Raw genomic sequence first — 19,243 nt, forward strand, 5'->3', positions numbered from 1 at the left:
AGCCCGTTATTTTTACTGTCACCACAGTTTTGCCTTTTCCCAAATGTGACATAGCTGGAATGATAAAGTATGGAGGCTTTGCAGATTGCCTTTGTTCACTTAATAATATGCATTTAAGGTTCCTTCATGTCTTTTCATGGCCTGATAGCTCATTTTCTTTTTGCATTGAATCACATTCTTCTGCCTGGATGTGCCACAGTTTATTCACCCATTCCCCTGTTGAAGGACATGTTGGTCACTTCAGTTTTAATAATTTTGAATAAAGCTGCTATAAACATGTGTGTGCAGCTCAAATTCACAATTATAATACAGGTAGGTCACGGGGAAGGCAGTACAGCATGTAGAAGACGAGTAGTGACTCTAGCATCTTACTACGCTGATGGACAGTGACTGCAATTGGGGGCGGGGGTGAGGACTTGATAATATGGGTGAATGTTGAAACCACAATGTTGTTCATGTGAAACCTTCATAAGATTGTATATCAATAATACTTTAATAAAAACAAAAAACAAAAAAAATCTGTGTGCCAGTGTTTGTGTGGACATAAGTGTTCAACTCCTTCAGGTAAATAGTAAGGAGCGAGTCTATGTTTAGTATTGAAACAAACTGCCAAACTGTCTTCCAAAGTGGCTGTGCCATTTTGCATTTCCACCTGCAATGAATGAGAGTTCCTGTGGCTTGACACCCTCGCCAGCATTTGTGGCATCGGTATTCTGAATTTTCCTCTTCTGATAGGTGTGTAAGTGGTAACTTGTTTTAATTGGCATCTCCCTGATGACATGTGATGTTGAACATCTTTTCGTACGATTACTTGCCATCTCTATATCTTCTTCAGTGAGGTGTCTGTTAAGGTCTCTGCTCTGGCTCATTTTTTAAATTGGGTTGTTTCTTATTGTTAAGAGTTCTTTGTGTATTTTGGATAACAGTCCTTTATCAAATGTATCTTCTTTTTTTTTTTGAGAGGGCATCTCTTATATTTATTGATCAAATGGTTGTTAACAACAATAAAATTCTGTATAGGGGAGTCAATGCTCAATGCACAATCATTAATCCACCCCAAGCCTAATTCTCGTCAGTCTCCAATCTTCTGAAGCATAACGAACAAGTTCTTACATGATGAACAAATTCTTACATAGTGAATAAGTTACTCATGGTGAACAGTACAAGGGCAGTCATCACAGAAACTTTAGGTTTTGATCATGCATTATGAACTATAAACAATCAGGTCAAATATGAATATTCGTTTGATTTTTATACTTGATTTATATATCAAATGTATCTTTTACAAATATTTCTCCCAAGTCTCTCACTTGTCCTCTCAGTCTCTTGACACTGTCTTTGGCAGAGCAGAGGTTTTTCATTTTAATGAAGTCCAGCTTATCAATTGTTATTTCATGGATTTTGCCTGTTGTGTTTTATTTTAAAAAAGCATCGCCATATCCAAGGTCATCTAAGCTTTCTCCTATGTTATCTTCCAGGAGTTTCATAGTTCTGTTTTACATTTAGGTCATGATCCATTTTGAGGTCTGTGTCTAGATTCACTTTTTTGCCGGGGATGCCCAGCTGTTCCAGCACTGTCTCTTGAAAAGACTAGTTCTGCTCTGTCGGCTTGCCTTGCTCCTTTGGCAAAGGTCAGTTGAGTACGTTTATGTGGATCTACTTCTCAGTTCCCTGTTCTGTTTCATTGATCCATTTGTCTACTCTATCATCAATACCATTCTGTGTTGCTTACTGTAGCTTTACAGTAAGTATGGAAGTCAGTGTCAGTCTGTCCAACTTTGTTGTTCCCCTTTGCATAGTATTGGCTCTTATGGGTCTTTTACCTCTCCATATAAACTTTAGAATCAGTTTGTCAATATATCCAAAAAGTAACTTGCTCGTATTTTTATTGTAATGGCTTTGAATCTATAAATCAAGTTGGGAAGGAACAGACTTTTTTTTGACAGTATTGAATCTTCCTATCCATGAACATGGAATATTTCTCTATTTATTTCTTTCTTTGCTTTTATTCAAACCTTTGTAATATTCCTCATGCAGATGTTGCACATATTTTATTACACTTATACCTATTTCATACTTGGGGGTGCTAATATAAATGGTATTGTAGTTTTTATTTCAAATCTACTTGTTCACTGCTAGCATATAGGAAAGTGATTGACTTGTATATTAACCTTGTATCCTACAACCTTTTTTTTTTTGAGGTGTAAGTGAATTTTAATTTGGAAGAGAAGTTGTCAACTTAAATAGCAGCAAATGAAGAGTGAATAAGAAAGCTCCCTGTACTCTGACACACAAGGCCTCCATCATATATGATATAGGAGCATTTCAATTTGTGTCCCCCACCAGCCCAGAAACATCAAATGCTTTTCCACTCAATCTAATATTTCTGGTTTCCTACCAAAAAGGAATACATTAGGAACATGGAAAAGTTGTTTACTGGAAGGAAATCCCCAAAGAATGAGGGAGGGAATGTACAAATTAAGAAGTTACGTAGAACACTTTAAATTTTAATTAACTACATTTTCATATCTTCACAGTAATACAAAACACAGTCACTTGCAGAACTGGTTCGGATTACTTAAATAACAGATACATTTTTGGTCCTCTACGAAAGTGTTTGGAAGTTACTTGTTTATATGAAATTAAGCTATGAATACCTTTCCACAGCAGTAACTGCACACCAGGAAGGCCAAGACAAATAGAAATCAAGGAATGGAGTTATTCCAAGCTGCTGTGCTAAAGACTATAAACAGTTGATTTTATACACATGAATGGGTTTCTTTGCTACAGGAAATCCAAATGGAATAAGGAATGGAGTAAAAGGATCCTTGATGGGAAGAAGGATGACACCCTGTATGCACTTAGTTTTCTGCCCCTTCTGCCATATCACATTCTTCTCCTGCACTGTTTGATGTCCACAATGTTAGGTTGTCTCTAAGCAACTGCATGATGAGGGTGCTCTTTGTATGAATCCTCATTCAGTTTATCAAGTTCTGCAATGGCCTCATCAAAAGCCATTTTAGCCAGTGTGCAGGCAAGCTCTGGATTATTAATGATATCATAGTAAAATACACAAAAGTTAAGAGCCAGACCCAGGCAAAGACTGGGTGTGTGGGTTGCATCTCTTTTGCACTTATGCCAAAAGCCTCTTGGTAAGCTCCTTGGGAATTACCTATCATTTGTTTTCTATCATCACAATAGGAACTTGAGCAAGGTTTTGGAAGTAACCTCCCTTCATTTTCAGATAAAAGACTTTACTCTCTGGATTAGGTGCATTGGCTATTAAATACTTACGCAACAATTCCAGCACCTCGTGCAGATGGACCTCAGTTCAGACTCTGCTTTCTGCCAATAGCCCTTAATCAGCTGCAACTTCTTGTCAGAGATACCAATTTTATGCTTGATGCTCGAGATGAGCCTGGATCCAGGCAGACCTGCAGCCCCTGATCCCATCCTTGTAGGCCACCGAGAACAGGTTGTGCCTCTTACTAGACAGTTTGGCACGGTCTTCATGCAGGTAGCATGTCATTGTAGCACTCGGCCAGCTCGGCCAGCTTTGCTTCTGTATCAGCTTCATTTTCTCCATGGGGATAGGAAGAGGAGAGTGAGGGCAAGCACCCTCCCAGATGGAGAGGAGGTGTGCAGAGTACCTGCAGAAAGTGGCAGAAAGGGGCCCCTATAATCTTGTTACAATCACTTATCTGTTTAAGGAGTTTTTTGGTTGATTCGTTTGGGTTTTCTACAATCATGTCATCTGTGAACAAAGACAGTGTTATTTCTTTTTCCCAATCTGTATGCCTTTTATTTCCTTTTCTTGCATTAGCTAATATTTCCAGTACAATGTTGAAAAGGAGTGGCAAGATGGGATATCCTTGCCTTGTTCTTATTCTTAGGGCAAAAGCTTCTATTTTCTCACCATTAAGTATGATGTTAGCTGTCAGTTTTTCATAGATATTCTTTCAAGTTCAGGAAGTTTCCCTCTATTCCTAGTTTACTGAGAACTTTATGAATAGGTGTTGTATTTTGTAAAGTGTTTTTTATGCATCTATTTATGATCATGTGAGTTTTCTTCTTTTACTACTTGTGATGGATTATATTAATTTTCAAATGTTGAACCAGCCTAGCATAACTGGAATAAATCCCATTTGGTAACAGTGTATAATTATTTTTGTGCACTGCTGAATTTTGACTTTTAACTAACTGAAAATTACTACAGCCTAATAATTTTCTTCCTCCATACCCCTTCCAAAACCACAGTGTGTGGCTGCTGTCTTAGAACCCAAAAGCAAAAGAAAAGTCCCTCAGAACAATGGGCCAAGGTGTTAAGACTCATGTGCATTCCTCTTGGCCTCCCATAGAGCTGAACACCTAAGTTCTAGGGGACTCAGGTATTATAGAGTGGATCTGCCTTCTCAATTCCGCACACACACTGCCCAGGAGCATTGAGTTCCTCTCTTAAGTTCCCTTTTCTGAGAAGAACTTGCCTCTCCTCTAGCATTGCTGCATTTGGACCATGGTGATTTCTCATCATAGATTGCAGAGCCATGACAGAATTCATACTCTTACCAATTTCATGTATATTGTACTGATGCTCAAGAATCTCGGATCACCTGAGAAACTTTTTAAAAATCAGATTCCAGATTCCATGACTAAAGACTAATTTACATGAGGAGTAAAGCTCAGTAATCTATTTTCTGAAGTGATGCTGATAATCAGTTGATCTATGAATCTGTTTTCCCAAGCGATTCTGATGATCAAATTTGGGAACCGTTGTGATACACAGTAACTCTTAAATGTGCCAAGATTGTAGAGAATTTTAAAATCATGACACTCTTTAGATGACCTTGAAATACACACTTTAACAAAATATAAAATGGTACTAAATCACACACCATCTTATACAGTCAATAGCAGGCATCAAAAGTTTAAATAAACATAGGTCAAATTCACTGAAATCCCACTTTCAGCTGAGATGAAATAGCAAGAACAAGATTTACCATTCTATCTGAAACAACCAAAACACAAAAATTGTGTGTGTGTGTGTGTGTGTGTGTGTTATATTTATATCTATATAATTCATCTATCAACAGATGACTATAAAGAAAATGTGGTGTGTATATACAATGGGATATTATTCGGCCATAAAAAAGAATGAAATCTTGCTATTTGTGATAACATGGATGGACCTTCAGGGTATTATGCTAAATGAAATAAGTCAGACCAAGAAAGACAAATACCGTATCATCTCCATATTGGAATTAAAAAAAAAACTCAAAGATACAGAGAACAGATTGGTGGTTGCCAGAGATAGGAGGTGGACAAATTGGGTGAAAGGATTCAAAGATATAACTTCCAGTTATAAAATAAATAAGTTATGGGGATGTAATCTACAGCATGGTGACTATACTTAATAATACTGTATTGCATTAAAAAAATATATAAAGGCATAGATCCAAAAAGCTCCCCTTGAGTACAGAGCTTAAGTACTGATTAGTACATGTGTGTGAGGAAATTACTTGATGCTAGAGAAAGAACTACCAGAAAAGATTAGAGGTAGCAGTGCCTGGTACTCATGAAGGGCCAGAACTAATGCCTGTTCCCACCAGCCACGGTGAAAAAATACATGATTCATAGTGCAATGGATAAAGCATGCAAAAGGGGATTACCTTAGTAATGGGAAGCAAATAGTCCTAAATTGAGTACTGCTTCAGTCACACCTAACAAATCTTAAAAGCAAGACCCAGAAGGCTCAAACTCTTTCAAAGTAACTGAAAAAATATATGAAACAATGCTTTTTCTAAGACATCAATCAATGAAGCACAGCAATCCCTTGAGAGAGAGAAAACAAAGGAGGTGAGCCTATAATTTCTTCAGATTACTGCCCTAAGTCCGAGAATATTCATAAGAATACAAAAATACCCAGCACCAACAAGGTAAAATACACCATATCTGGCAGTCAATAAAAAATTACCAAGCTTATCACCAATCAGGAAAATATGACCCATAACAAGGTGGGGGCAAAATTAATCAAAGCCAGCCTAGAAGTGACATAAACATTAGAATTAGCAGCAGGACATTCAAAACAGTTATTTTAGCATATGTATTCCATGTGTTCAAAAAGTTAGAGTACAGAAGATTGAAAAAATGACCAAATTGAATTTCTATATATAAAAAGTACAACATTTGAGACGAAAAATGCACTAAATGGAATTAACTGCAGAAAAAACACTGCAGAAAAGACCAGTGAATTTGAAGAAGCTGCTTTAGAAATTATCCAAGATGCAACAGAGGAAGCATAAAACAAAACAAAACAAAAAACAGAGCATCACTGACCTATGGGACAACTTCAGACAGCCTAATAGATCAGTAAGTAGAATCCCCAAAATGGGGGAGGCAGAAAAAGTATTTGAAGGAAATAACAGTCAAAAACTTTTTAAAGTTGATGAAAAATATAAAAGCACAGATCCAAAAAGCTCAACTAACCCCAAGTACAAGAAACATGAAATCTAAGGTATATCAAATTGCTCAAAACCAGTAGTGAGGAGAAAATCTTTAAAGCAAAACAAAAAACATATTACCTTTAGAAGATAGATCAGAATGACAGCAGATTTCCTGTCAGAAACCAGGCAAATATGAAGACAGTACGGCAATATCTTTAATGTACTGAAAGAAAAAATTAACAACCTAGAATTCTATCCCAAGAGTATTTCAAAAGTGAAGGCAAAATAAAGATTTTTAAACATTACAAATGCTGAGGAAATTCATCACCAGCAGACCTGCACAAGAAATGTTAGAAATCCTTCAGTCAGTAAGAAATGATGCCAGATGGAAAATATTTATACCAAGAAATAAGGATCATCAGACATGGTAACTACATGAACTAAATAAATCAAATGATCATCTCAATAGATGCAGATGGTTTCACCAGAAAATTCTACTAAATATTTAAAGAATTAATATCAATTCTATACACTATCTTCTGGAAAACAAGAGGAGGAAACACTTCCCAAGTCATTTTACAAAGCCAGTATTACCCTGATACCAAAACCAGAGAAAGACAGTACCAAAAAATAATTCTACTACACACACACACTATACCAATACCCTTCCCAAATACAGATGCAAAAATCCTTAACAAAATTTTAGCATCTAGAATTCAACAATATACACCATAACCAAGTAGAATTTATTCTGGGGTTTGCAAGGTTGGCTCAATATTGAAAAGCAATATAGTTTATACCATATTAATAGGCTAAAGAAGAAAAATCACAATTATATCAACTGCTGCAGAAAAAGCATTTCATTAGATTCAACACACATTCATGATAAAAATTCAGAAACTAGGAAGAGAGGGAATCTTCCTCAACCTAACAAGGGATGTCTACTAAAATCCATAGTATAATATTATACTTCATGGTGAAAGACTTAGGATTGGAAACAAGGCAAGAATGTCCACCCTCACCACTCCCCATCACACTAAAGAATCTAGTCAGGGCAATAACACAAGAAAAATAAATAAAAAGCAATGGACTGGAAACAGAAATAAAATTTTGTTCTTCTTGCAGACAACACGGCCATCTACATAGAAAAGAATTTGGAATTGAAATTGAAATTGAGGTAATTTCATTCCTTCTCTTCTATCTACAATTATTCCATGTTTCATCTAATCTCCTACTAGCACTTTCTCCTTGCACTCTTTCCCTGATAGTATCCAAAGCCAAAACAATAGACTTAGAAAGCTAAGGATATGGAACTTTGAAAGGACAAACCATAATGTGAAAACTGATGGATTTGATTACACTAAATTTAAGATTTTCTGTTCAAAGGAAAGCTTTACTTAAAATGGAAATATTCTGTCCATATTTTCTTCCTGTGACTTGGAGAAAAATATCTAGCATCATTCAATTTTAGCAGAAACTCACAGAAAGAACACCAACGTTTTGTGGGAACATAGCTTGAATTTGTTATAAATTCATCCATCACTAGGAAGGAAAATATAAGACTCTCACCCTTAAAAAGAGAAAAAAATGGACCAGAATTAACATCTGATAAGCTGAGTTAATCAGATTCTCTCCTCTAAGAATCCAGAACTGAGTCACAGAGCTGAAGTCAGTTATATTGTTCCTGAACTCAGGTCTGTGAACTGTTCAAACATAATCACCTGAGGAATCTTTTTAAAAATACAAACTCCCAGGTCCCAGAGATTTGGACTCAGAAGGTCTAAAGTAGGGTCCCTGGAAAAAAAATTTTAAGTTCTCCCCCAGGTGATTCTGATGCATTGCCAACCAGGTTTGGGACCCATTTTGCTTGAAAGTTAAAGGTAATCAACGTTGGGCCTTGCACAAATATGAAAAGCCCATTGAGATAAAAAGGGGGACAGAGAACATCCAACACAGAAGAATCTGTGTGGTTCTTGAGAGACCAGAAGAACCTACAGGCTGTGTGAGTGCTTGGGAGACTGGCTGTGGAATCTTAGCTCCCAAGAGTTTGGGTCCAGCCTTTATGTGACTTGTCATGGAGGCCCATTCAAGTGCCTACAATTTCCTTAATATAAAGAACATTAACAGACAGGAAAATAACTAATTTTCCCATAAAATTTTCAGCTTTAGTGGGTCTGCTTACTCTGTTTACTTTAAATAGTAAAATGCGGATTTTTACTTTAGAATACCTTTCTTTTCACAGAGTTAACCTGTACTCTAGGTCCAGGCCTTCAGATACTCTCAGAGGGCTTCAAGACCAACTGGAGGAACAAACTACAACCCATAGACTTACCAAATGACCCTTCAGAGCAAAGTCAATGCTAAAGCCAAGAACATAAACTATGTAAGACCAACTGGCTTAAGAAGCATGAGTTCTAGAAGGGCGGAAACAATCTGCTTACCCCGGTTCTAGGAATGAACTGGCTGTGCATCTTTGAGCAAATGAAAGAGAACAGTGGACTAAGAGGTCTAACATAAAAACCATGAGGACTGGCGATAGCATAGCTTTAAAGACTTCCCTCTCTAGAATCCAATTTACCCATCTGTAAACATATTGCTAAGAAAGATCTCATCCAGCTCTGACATTGTGTAGCGGTATCTCTAAATCAGAAAGATAGCAAAATATTTTTTAATTTGCAAAATACAAAGTTATATTTGAGTTTTTAATATGAAGGTTCATGATTTCCGTATCAAAATATTGATTTAGATTAATACAAATGCTAATTTCCCAAGTTCCCAACTTGTATTAAGTTCTTCATCCTGAACATCAATTCAACAAATACTTAAGTGAAAAACATCCAGTCACTTGCTCTAGAGCAGTGTTTTCTAGGGTAGATATGGCTCAGAGGCCTTAGGGGGAAGGGAAGGGAATGTAAGGGACCCACCACATAGACTTACTTTTTTATATGTCCATTTTACATGTCTAATTTCAAATAAAATTTCCTCTAACAAATGGTTCTATAGCTTTAAAAACAAAAGTGGCTCAAATGCAAACAAAGCAAACATGATAAACAGGCATGTTTATTATCCAACTTACCAATGAAGAAACTAAGGTACAGATAGGTTAAAGTACTTGCCTGAGGTCAGGCACTTAGGAAAAGAAGCAGCAGCGACTAGAACCCAGGCTGCTTGGCTCCAGAGTCCAAACTACTACGCTACAGCTTTACACACCACTACACAGTTTAGAAATAAAGACAAAAAAATAAATCTCCAAGGCTCCCAAATGCATTCAGGAATAAAAAGATACTCATTAACATGACATGCAAGTTGTTTGCAATTTAGCCTCAGCTATCTTAAGCCTGTTCTGCCACCACCCCCTGCACACACATACCCTACATTACAGTCACACTGAGCTTTTCATCAGGCCTCAGTCACACACAGACACACACACGCCTTGTATATTTACCATTTATTGACCTATTTCAGAAGGGCTGGGCACTGTGCTAAACATTTTATATACCATATATTTTATCAAAATGAAAATACTGTAAGGTAGGGAGTATTTGTGAATTTACAAAATAGTCTGGTAGAAATTAAATAGCTTGCCTAAAGACAAAAACCTAGTAAGTAGCAGTATATGAACTCAAACCCAGTTCCACTGTTCCATCAAAAGGTAAGTTCTTTCACATGCCTCAACACCCAAAAAGCAAATAACCCAATTAAAAAATGGACAGAGGATATGAACAGACACTTCTCTAAAGAAGAAATTCAGATGGCCAACAGGCACATGAAAAGATGCTCCATACCACTAAATACCAGAGAAATGCAAATAAAAACCACAATGAGATATCACCTCACACCAGTTAGGATGGCCAGTAACGAAAAGACTAAGAACAACAAATGCTGGCAAGGATGCGGAGAAAGGGGAACCCTCCTACACTGCTGATGGGAATGTAAGCTAATTCAACCATTGAGGAAAGCAATATGGAGGTTCCTCAAAAAACTAAAAAGAGAAATACGATTTGACCCAGGAATTCTACTCCTAGAAATTTACCCAAAGAATATAATTTCTCAGATTCAAAAAGGCATATACACCCCTACGTTTATTGCAGCACTTTTTACAATAGCTAAGATATGGAAGCAACCTAAATGTCCATATGAGTGGATAAGGAAGATATGGTATATATATACAATGGAATACTACTCAGCCATAAGAAAGAAACAAATTCTACAATTTGCAACAACATAGATGGAGTTGGAGGATATTATGCTCAGTGAAATAAGCCAGGCAGAGAAAGAGAAGTACCAAATGATTTCCCTCATTTGTGGAGTGTAACAACGAAGCAAAACTGAAGGAACAAAACAGCAACAGACTCACAGACTCCTAGAAGGGACCAGCAGTTACCAAAGGGGAGGGGTGGGGAATGGTGATTGGGGAGGGAGGGAGAAGGGGATTCAGGGGTATTATGATTGGCACACATGGTGTTGGGGGGATCATGGAGAAGGCAGTGTAGCACAGAGAAGGGAAATAGTCACTCCGTGGCATCTTACTACACTGATGAGCAGTGACTACAATAGGGTATGGGGGGGGACACAATAACAGGGGTGAATGTAGTAATCACATTGTTTTTTCATGTGAAACCTTCATTAGAGTGTATATCAATAATACCTTAATTTAAAAAATTACTTAAAAAAAAAGGTAAGTTCTTGACCACAATTTCCCTGCCTAAAATGTGCTCTACCTCCAATGTCATATTCATTCAAGATGCAACTAGATGATTTCGCAAATAGTAGGTACTTAAGAGATATTTGTTGCATGAATGAATAAATGAATGAACAAATGCCTCCCCTTACTCCCTTACAAAACTCAGCTGCGCACTCAACATTGTCACAAGACTTGCCCCAGGTGGTATTCCATACTTTCTACTTACATGTACATACTATCCCCTAGCCTAGGAACCCTGTTTCACTTCATCTCTATTCACAATCCCCTAACAAAGGGCCTGGCTTTTAACAAGCACTCAGTTAAGTCTGTTAATTGAATGAGTTTTCCTGAGAAGAGAAATGAGTAAGACTCATGATTTATATTAAGACTTCTTTTTTCTCATGAAATAAACATTCAGAGCTATGATACACTCAAATGTGTGCTCTATAAATATTTCTAGGTTTCAACTATCATCAGAGGCATCTAAATTTACCTCCTTCAGCACATATTTGTGGGGTAATCTAAACACATACATATAATAGCTCTTAAAGAGCTTACAACCTAGTCAGAGACAAAACATATTAAAATGTAAAGGAAAACAGCAATACATTACTAGGTGCCACATAAGTGGTAAAACAAAATGCTGTGGGTTTGGAAGTTGAGGCCACCATTCTGGGTTAAGACCATGGATCCAATTATAGGACAGCCTGCAATGAAGCTCTTTCCAGTCAGCAGCAAAATGAGAGAGGAACAAGGAGGTAACATGTTTTCTATATAAAGGTATTTCATTCAATTTTTAAAACCACCCTTAATCTGACATCACGTTCCTATTTTTGATGTAAAAATATAACTTCTTTTCAAAATTTATGGTGATGGGAGATGATTATTTCTTTGTGGTTCCACAAAACTTGTTTATGAGATTTTTTTTTTTTTTGGAAGAGGTACTCAACAAATATTTATTGGGTGCTTTTCATGCAGATGAAGAGTAAGTAGCAAAGAAGACTGAGAAAGAGTGGCCAGATAGGAGACCCAATAGAGTGGTTTCCATGAAATCAAGGGAAGAACATGATTCATGAAGTAAGGTACAGGAAGTGATGTACTTTTATTAGGCTATGGAGATGTGTCACGTAAGATGAGAATTAGCTCTTGAATTTTAAAATAGGTTATTCATGACTGTGAACAAAGTTATTTCCGGAAGGTAATGGGATGAAATCCTTCTTGAAATGGGTTTCCAGAAGACTGAAAAACAGAGAAGGGCTGGGAGCTGAAGATGACCATCTAATTTATCATCCAGACCAGGACTGTTTGCTAATGGATGGGAGCACGATTTATTATTATGCTGGTACAACTGGGGCATATTGAGTGGTCACTTATGGTGGATGAGGCAAGAAAGATTTCTCAGGGAAGTATCTGTGTCTATTCTATTGTTCACTTTCTCTGAAGCAATTTCTTAAACGACTTAATAGTTCCCAGTCCATTGGTAATTCGATTTTTTTTTTTGAGAGAGCATCTCTCATATTTATTGATCAAATGGTTGTTAACAACAATAAAATTCTGTATAGGGGGCTCAATGCACAATCATTAATCCACCCCAAGCCTAATTCTCGTCAGTCTCCAATCTTCTGAAGCACAACGAACAAGTTCTTACATGGTGAACAGTACAAGGGCAGTCATCACAGAAACCTTCGGTTTTGATCACACATTATGAACTATAAACAATCAGGTCAAATATGAATATTTGTTTGATTTTTATACTTGATTTATATGTGAATCCCACATTTCTCCCTTATTATTATTATTATTTTTTTTAATAAAATGCTGAAGTGGTAGGTAGATGCAAGATAAAGGTAGAAAACATAGTTTAGTGCTGTAAGAGAGCAAATGTAGATGATCAGGTGTGTGCCTGTAGACTAAGTATTAATCCAAGCTAGACAAGGGCAACAAAACATTCACGGATGCAGAAGATTTCTCTCAAAACAGGGGGAGTGAGGTTCTAAGCCTCACCTCTGTTGATCCCCAATTTCTCACCTGATGGCTGTGCCGGTCTTAGGTTGTTCCTCCCTTGAGGAATCTTACCCGTCTCTGGTTAAACAGTTATCTTCCAGGGCCATACAGGGAAATGTAAAGTTGGTGAGAGAGAAGCAATATTGTTTGAAAAGGTTAGCTTTTTACTTCTTTTCAGATTTATGCCCTGTGGCTTTTATGCCCAGCATTTGTCTTGAGGTATCTTTACCACTTGGAAGAACCACGACACTTGGTAAATTCGATATGAGGCACCAATTCTATTTAAGGGTTGCAATTAGGAAGGAAGAAGAAAAGCTACAGAAGTAGCAGGCGGAAGAAAACATGGGAAGATTGATTATCCCTTTGACGTATCTTCTTGTAGAGTAACTTAAGCATGTATAGGTTTTAAACTACTAATCAAATTGCACACACACATTAACATAATAGGAATACAGTTACACAACCAAAGCAGACCCACAATTGCCAGCCATCTCCAGTGAAACCAAGAAAACCAGTTAGGCAACCCAGACATTTATGAAAACCCATCCATGATATGATGGATATTGTCTAACTGAATTTGAATAGTTTGAGAGAAATCAGACAAATTAAAACAACACATTCCTGGGAACTGTTCACATCCCATATGTTCTTTTAACAGTAGATAGTCTGTAGTCGCAAGATTTTGGAGCACGGCAACTTGCACTTCTCCTAATTCTTGGTTGAGTTCCAACAGTATAGATCCAGTCAAATTTGTTGTTTTACTGTATGCACAAGCCAGCTTAGATATCTCTTTCTTCATTCCAATGGCAAGTCCAGGAACTGGTGGGATGAATGCAGCTACAACTGCAGCAGCGCCAGGATCTTTGTTGAGGTTTTTTGATGATCATCTTCTGGAATGACTCTTCCAGACAATGTTGATGTTGGAATTTCTTCTTCATATCGTTTCTTAGTTCGTTTTCTGGGTAGCCAAATTACGCTTTGATCCTCTGTATAAACACAAACAAACCCTTTGCCCATACTTTGATATGCCCTTTATACCACTGTGAAGAACTCATTGGAGGTCACCACACAGGAACTGCTTATTTTTATTTTTTTATTTTTTTAAGAGAAAGGAATATTATCAGAAAAATGTACTTCCATAGCTGATCATCTGATACCCTTTAAATGATCAAAATTAAGGATATTTAAAGCATGCATTAATCGTTGATTTACAGTTAGTTTTATCCTATCAGGGAGTAATCCCCCTTTCCTTTTTCATTGTTATCATTAATCTACACTTACATGAAGAATATTACATTTAATAGGATCTCCCCTATACCAGGTAACCCCTATAAACCCCTTTACAGTCACTGTCCATCAGCATAGCAAAATGTTGTAGAATCACTACTTGTCTTCTCTGTGTTGTACAGCCCTCCCCTTTCTCCCACCAACCCATTATGCATGCTAATCATAATATCCCCTTTCTTCCTCCCCCCCTTATCCCTCCCTACCAACCCCTCCTCCCCAGTCCCTTTCCCTTTGGTACCTGTTAGTCCATTCTTGGGTTCTGTGCTTCTGCTGCTGTTTTGTTCCTTCAGTTTTTCCTTTGCTCTTATATTTCGCACGAGTGAAATCATTTGGTATTTCTTTTTCTCTGCTTGGCTTATTTCACTGAGCATTAATTCCCTCTAGCTACATCCATGTTGTTGCAAATGGTAGGATTTGTTTTCTTCTTATGGCTGAGTAATATTCCATTGTGTATATGTACCACATCTTCTTTATCCATTCATCTACTGATGGACACTTAGGTTGCTTCCAATTCTTGGCTATTGTAAATACTGCTGAGATAAACATAGGGGTGCATCTGTCTTTTTCAAACTTGATTTCTGCCTTCTTAGGGTAAATTCCTAGGAGTGGAATTCCTGGGTTAAATGGTAAGTCTATTTTGAGCATTTTGAGGAACCTCCATACTTCTTTCCACAATGGTTGAACTAATTTACATTCCCACCAGCAGTGTAGGAGGGTTCCCCTTTCTCCACAGCCTCACCAACATTTGTTGTTGTTTGTCTTTTGGATGGTAGCCATCTTTACTGGTGTGAGGTGATACCTCATTGTAGTTTTAATTTGCACTTCTCTGATAATTAGCGACGTGGAGCATCTTTTCATGTGTCTGTTGGCCATCTGTATTTCTTTTTTGGAGAACTGTGTGTTCAGTTTCTCTGCCCATTTTTTAATTGGGTTATTTGTTTTTTGTTTGTTGAGGCGTGTGAGCTCTTTATATATTCTGGATGTCAAGCCTTTATCGGATGTGTCATTTTCAAAGATATTCTCCCATACTGTAGGGTTCCTTTTTGTTCTATTGATGGTGTCTTTTGCTGTACAGAAGCTCTTCAGCTTAATATAGTCCCACTTGTTCATTTTTGCTGTTGTTTTCCTTGCCTGGGGAGATATGTTCAAGAAGAGGTCACTCGTGTTTATGTCTAAGAGGTTTTTGCCTATGTTTTTTTCCAAGAGTTTTATAGTTTCACGACTAACATTCAGGTCTTTGATCCATTTTGAATTTACTTTTGTATATGGGGCTAGACAATGGTCCAGTTTCATTCTCCTACATGTAGCTGTCCAGTTTTGCCAGCACCATCTGTGTAAGAGACTGTCATTTCGCCATGTATGTCCATGGCTCCTTTATCAAATATTAATTGGCCATATATGTTTGGGTTAATGTCTGGATTCTTTAGTCTGTTCCATTGGTCTGTGGCTCTGTTCTTGTGCCAGTACCAAATTGTCTTGATTACTATGGCTTTGTAGTAGAGCTTGAAGTTGGGGAGTGAGATCCCCCCTTTTATTCTTCTTTCTCAGGATTGCTTTGGCTATTCGGGGTCTTTGGTGTTTCCATATGAATTTTTGAATTATTTGTTCCAGTTCATTGAAGAATGTTGCTGGTAATTTGATAGGGATTGCATCAAATCTGTATATTGCTTTGGGCAGGATGGCCATTTTGACAATATTAATTCTTCCTAGCCACGAGCATGGGATGAGTTTCCATTTGTTAGTGTCCCCTTTAATTTCTCTTAAGAGTGACTTGTAGTTTTCAGAGTATAAGTCTTTCACTTCTTTGGTTAGGTTTATTCCTAGGTATTTTATTCTTTTTGATGCAATTGTGAATGGAATTGTTTTCCTGATTTCTCTTTCTATTGGTTCATTGTTAGTGTATAGGAAAGCTACAGATTTCTGTGTGTTAATTTTCTATCCTGCAACTTTGCTGTATTCCGATATCAGTTCTAGTAGTTTTGGAGTGGAGTCTTTAGGGTTTTTTATGTACAATATCATGTCATCTGCAAATAGTGACAGTTTAACTTCTTCTTTACCAATCTGGATTCCTTGTATTTCTTTGTTTTGTCTGATTGCCATGGCTAGGACCTCCAGTACTATGTTAAATAACAGTGGGGAGAGTGGGCATCCCTGTCTTATTCCCGATCTCAGAGGAAAAGTTTCAGCTTCTCGCTGTTCAGGATAATGTTGGCTGTGGGTTTATCATATATGGCCTTTATTATGTTGAGGTACTTGCCCTCTATTCCCATTTTGCTGAGACTTTTTATCATGAATGGATGTTGAATTTTGTCAAATGCTTTTTCAGCATCTATGGAGATGATCATGTGGTTTTTGTCTTTCTTTTTGTTGATGTGGTGGATGATGTTGATGGATTTTCGAATGTTGTACCATCCTTGCATCCCCGGGATGAATCCCACTTGGTCATGGTGTATGATCCTTTTGATATACTTTTGAATTTGGTTTGCTAATATTTTACTGAGTATTTTTGCATCTACATTCATCAGGGACATTGGTCTGTAATTTTCTTTTTTGGTGGGGTCTTTGCCTGGTTTTGGTATTAGGGTGATGCTGGCTTCATAGAATGAGTTTGGGAGTATTCCCTCCTCTTCTTCTTTTTGGAAAACTTTAAGGAGAATGGGTATTATGTCTTCTCTGTGTGTCTGATAAAATTCTGAGGTAAATCCGTCGGGCCCAGGGGTTTTGTTCTTGGGTAGTTTTTTGATTACCGTTTCAATTTCTTTGCTCGTAATTGGTTTGTTTAACTTTTGAGTTTCTTCCTTGGTCAGTCTTGGAAGGTTGTATTTTTCTAGGAAATTGTCCATTTCTTCTAGGTTTTCCAGCTTGTTGACATATAGGTTTTCATAGTAGTCTTTAATAATTCTTTGTATTTCTGTGGAGTCTGTTGTGATTTTTCCATTCTCATTTCTGATTCTGTGGAAGTGTGTTGATTCTCTTTTTCTCTTAATAAGTTTGGCTAGAGGCTTATCTATTTTGTTTATTTTATCAAAGAACCAGCTCTTGGTTTCATTGATTTTTGCTATTGTTTTATTCTTCTCAATTTTGTTTTTTTCTTCTCTGATCTTTATTATGTCCCTCCTTCTGCTGACTTTAGGCCTCATTTGTTCTTCTTTTTCCAGTTTCGATAATTGTAATGTTAGACTATTCATTTGGGATTGTTCTTCCTTCTTCAAGTGTGCCTGGATCGCTATATACTTTCCTCTTAAGACTGCTTCCGCTGCGTCCCACAGAATTTGGGGCTTTGTGTTGTTGTCGTCATTTGTTTCTATATATTCCTTGATCTCTATTTTAATTTGTTCGTTGATCCATTGATTATTTAGGAGCATGTTGTTAAGCCTCCATGTGTTTGGGAGCCTTTTTGTTTTCTTTGTAGAATTTATTTCTAGTTTTATACCTTTGTGGTCTGAAAAACTGGTTGGTAGAATTTCAGTATTTTGGAATTTACTGAGGCTCTTCTTGTGGGCTAGTATGTGGTCTATTCTGGAGAATGTTCCATGTGCACTTGAGAAGAATGTATATCCTGTTGCTTTTGGATGCAGAGTTCTATAGATTTCTATTAGGTCCATCTGTTCTAGTGTGTTGTCCAGTGCCTCTGTGTCCTTACTTATTTTCTGCCCGGTGGATCTATCCTTTGGGGTGAGTGGTGTGTTGAAGTCTCCTAAAATGAATGCATTGCAGTCTATATCCCCCTTTAGTTCTGTTAGTATTTGTTTCACATATGCTGGTGCTCCTGTGTTGGGTGCATATATATTTAGAATGGTTATATCCTCTTGTTTGACTGAGCCCTTTATCATTATGTAGTGTCCTTCTTTATCTCGTTACTTTCTTTGTTTTGAAGTCTATTTTGTCTGATATTAGTACTGCAACCCCTGCTTTCTTCTTGCTGTTGTTTGCCTGAAATATGTTTTTCCATCCTTTGACTTTTAGTCTGTGCATGTCTTTGGGTTTGAGGTGAGTTTCTTGTAAGCAGCATATAGATGGGTCTTGCTTTTTTTATCCATTCTATTACTCTGTGTCTTTTGATTGGTGCATTAAGTCCATTTACATTTATGGTGACTATTGAGAGATATGTACTTATTGCCATTGCAGGCTTTAGATTCGTGGTTACCAAAGGTTCAAGGTTAGCCTCTTTAGTATCTTACTGCCTAACTTAGCTCGCTTATTGAGCTGTTATATACACTGTCTGGAGATTCTTTTCTTCTCTCCCTTCTTATTCCTCCTCCTCGATTCTTCATATGTTGGGTGTTTTGTTCTGTGCTCTTTCTAGGAGTGCTCCCATCTAGAGCAGTCCCTGTAAGATGCCCTGTAGAGGTGGTTTGTGGGAAGCAAATTCCCTCAGCTTTTGCTTGTCTGGGAATTGTTTCATCCCACCATCATATTTAAATGATAGTCATGCTGGATACAGTATCCTTGGTTCAAGGCCCTTCTGTTTCATTGTATTAAATATATCATGCCATTCTCTTCTGCCCTGTAGGGTTTCTGTAGAGAAGTCTGATGATAGCCTGATGGGTTTTCCTTTATAGGTGACCTTTTTCTCTCTAGCTGCCTTTAAAACTCTTTCCTTGTCCTTGGTCTTTGCCATTTTAATTATTATGTGTCTTGGTGTTGTCCTCCTTGGATCCTTTCTGTTGGGGGTTCTGTGTATTTCCGTGGTCTGTTCGATTATTTCCTCCCCCAGTTTGGGGAAGTTTTCAGCAATTATTTCTTCAAAGACACTTTCTATCCCTTTTCCTCTCTCTTCTTCTTCTGGGACCCCTATAATACGGATATTGTTCCTTTTGGATTGGTC

At 37.4% G+C, this 19,243-nt stretch overlaps 1 protein-coding gene and 1 pseudogene across 9 annotated transcripts in view; both read right to left on the bottom strand.

Moving 5' to 3' along the window:
• DENND1A (DENN domain containing 1A) overlaps positions 1-19,243 on the bottom strand; it is a 553,926-nt gene that overhangs the window by 512,084 nt on the left and 22,599 nt on the right. The window lies entirely within an intron of this gene.
• LOC130683041 (14-3-3 protein theta-like) lies at positions 1,428-4,999 on the bottom strand (annotated as a pseudogene).

The sequence above is a fragment of the Manis pentadactyla genome, chromosome 3 (genome assembly GCF_030020395.1).
Source record: "Manis pentadactyla isolate mManPen7 chromosome 3, mManPen7.hap1, whole genome shotgun sequence".
In the NCBI taxonomy this organism is placed as follows: Eukaryota; Metazoa; Chordata; class Mammalia; order Pholidota; family Manidae; genus Manis; species Manis pentadactyla.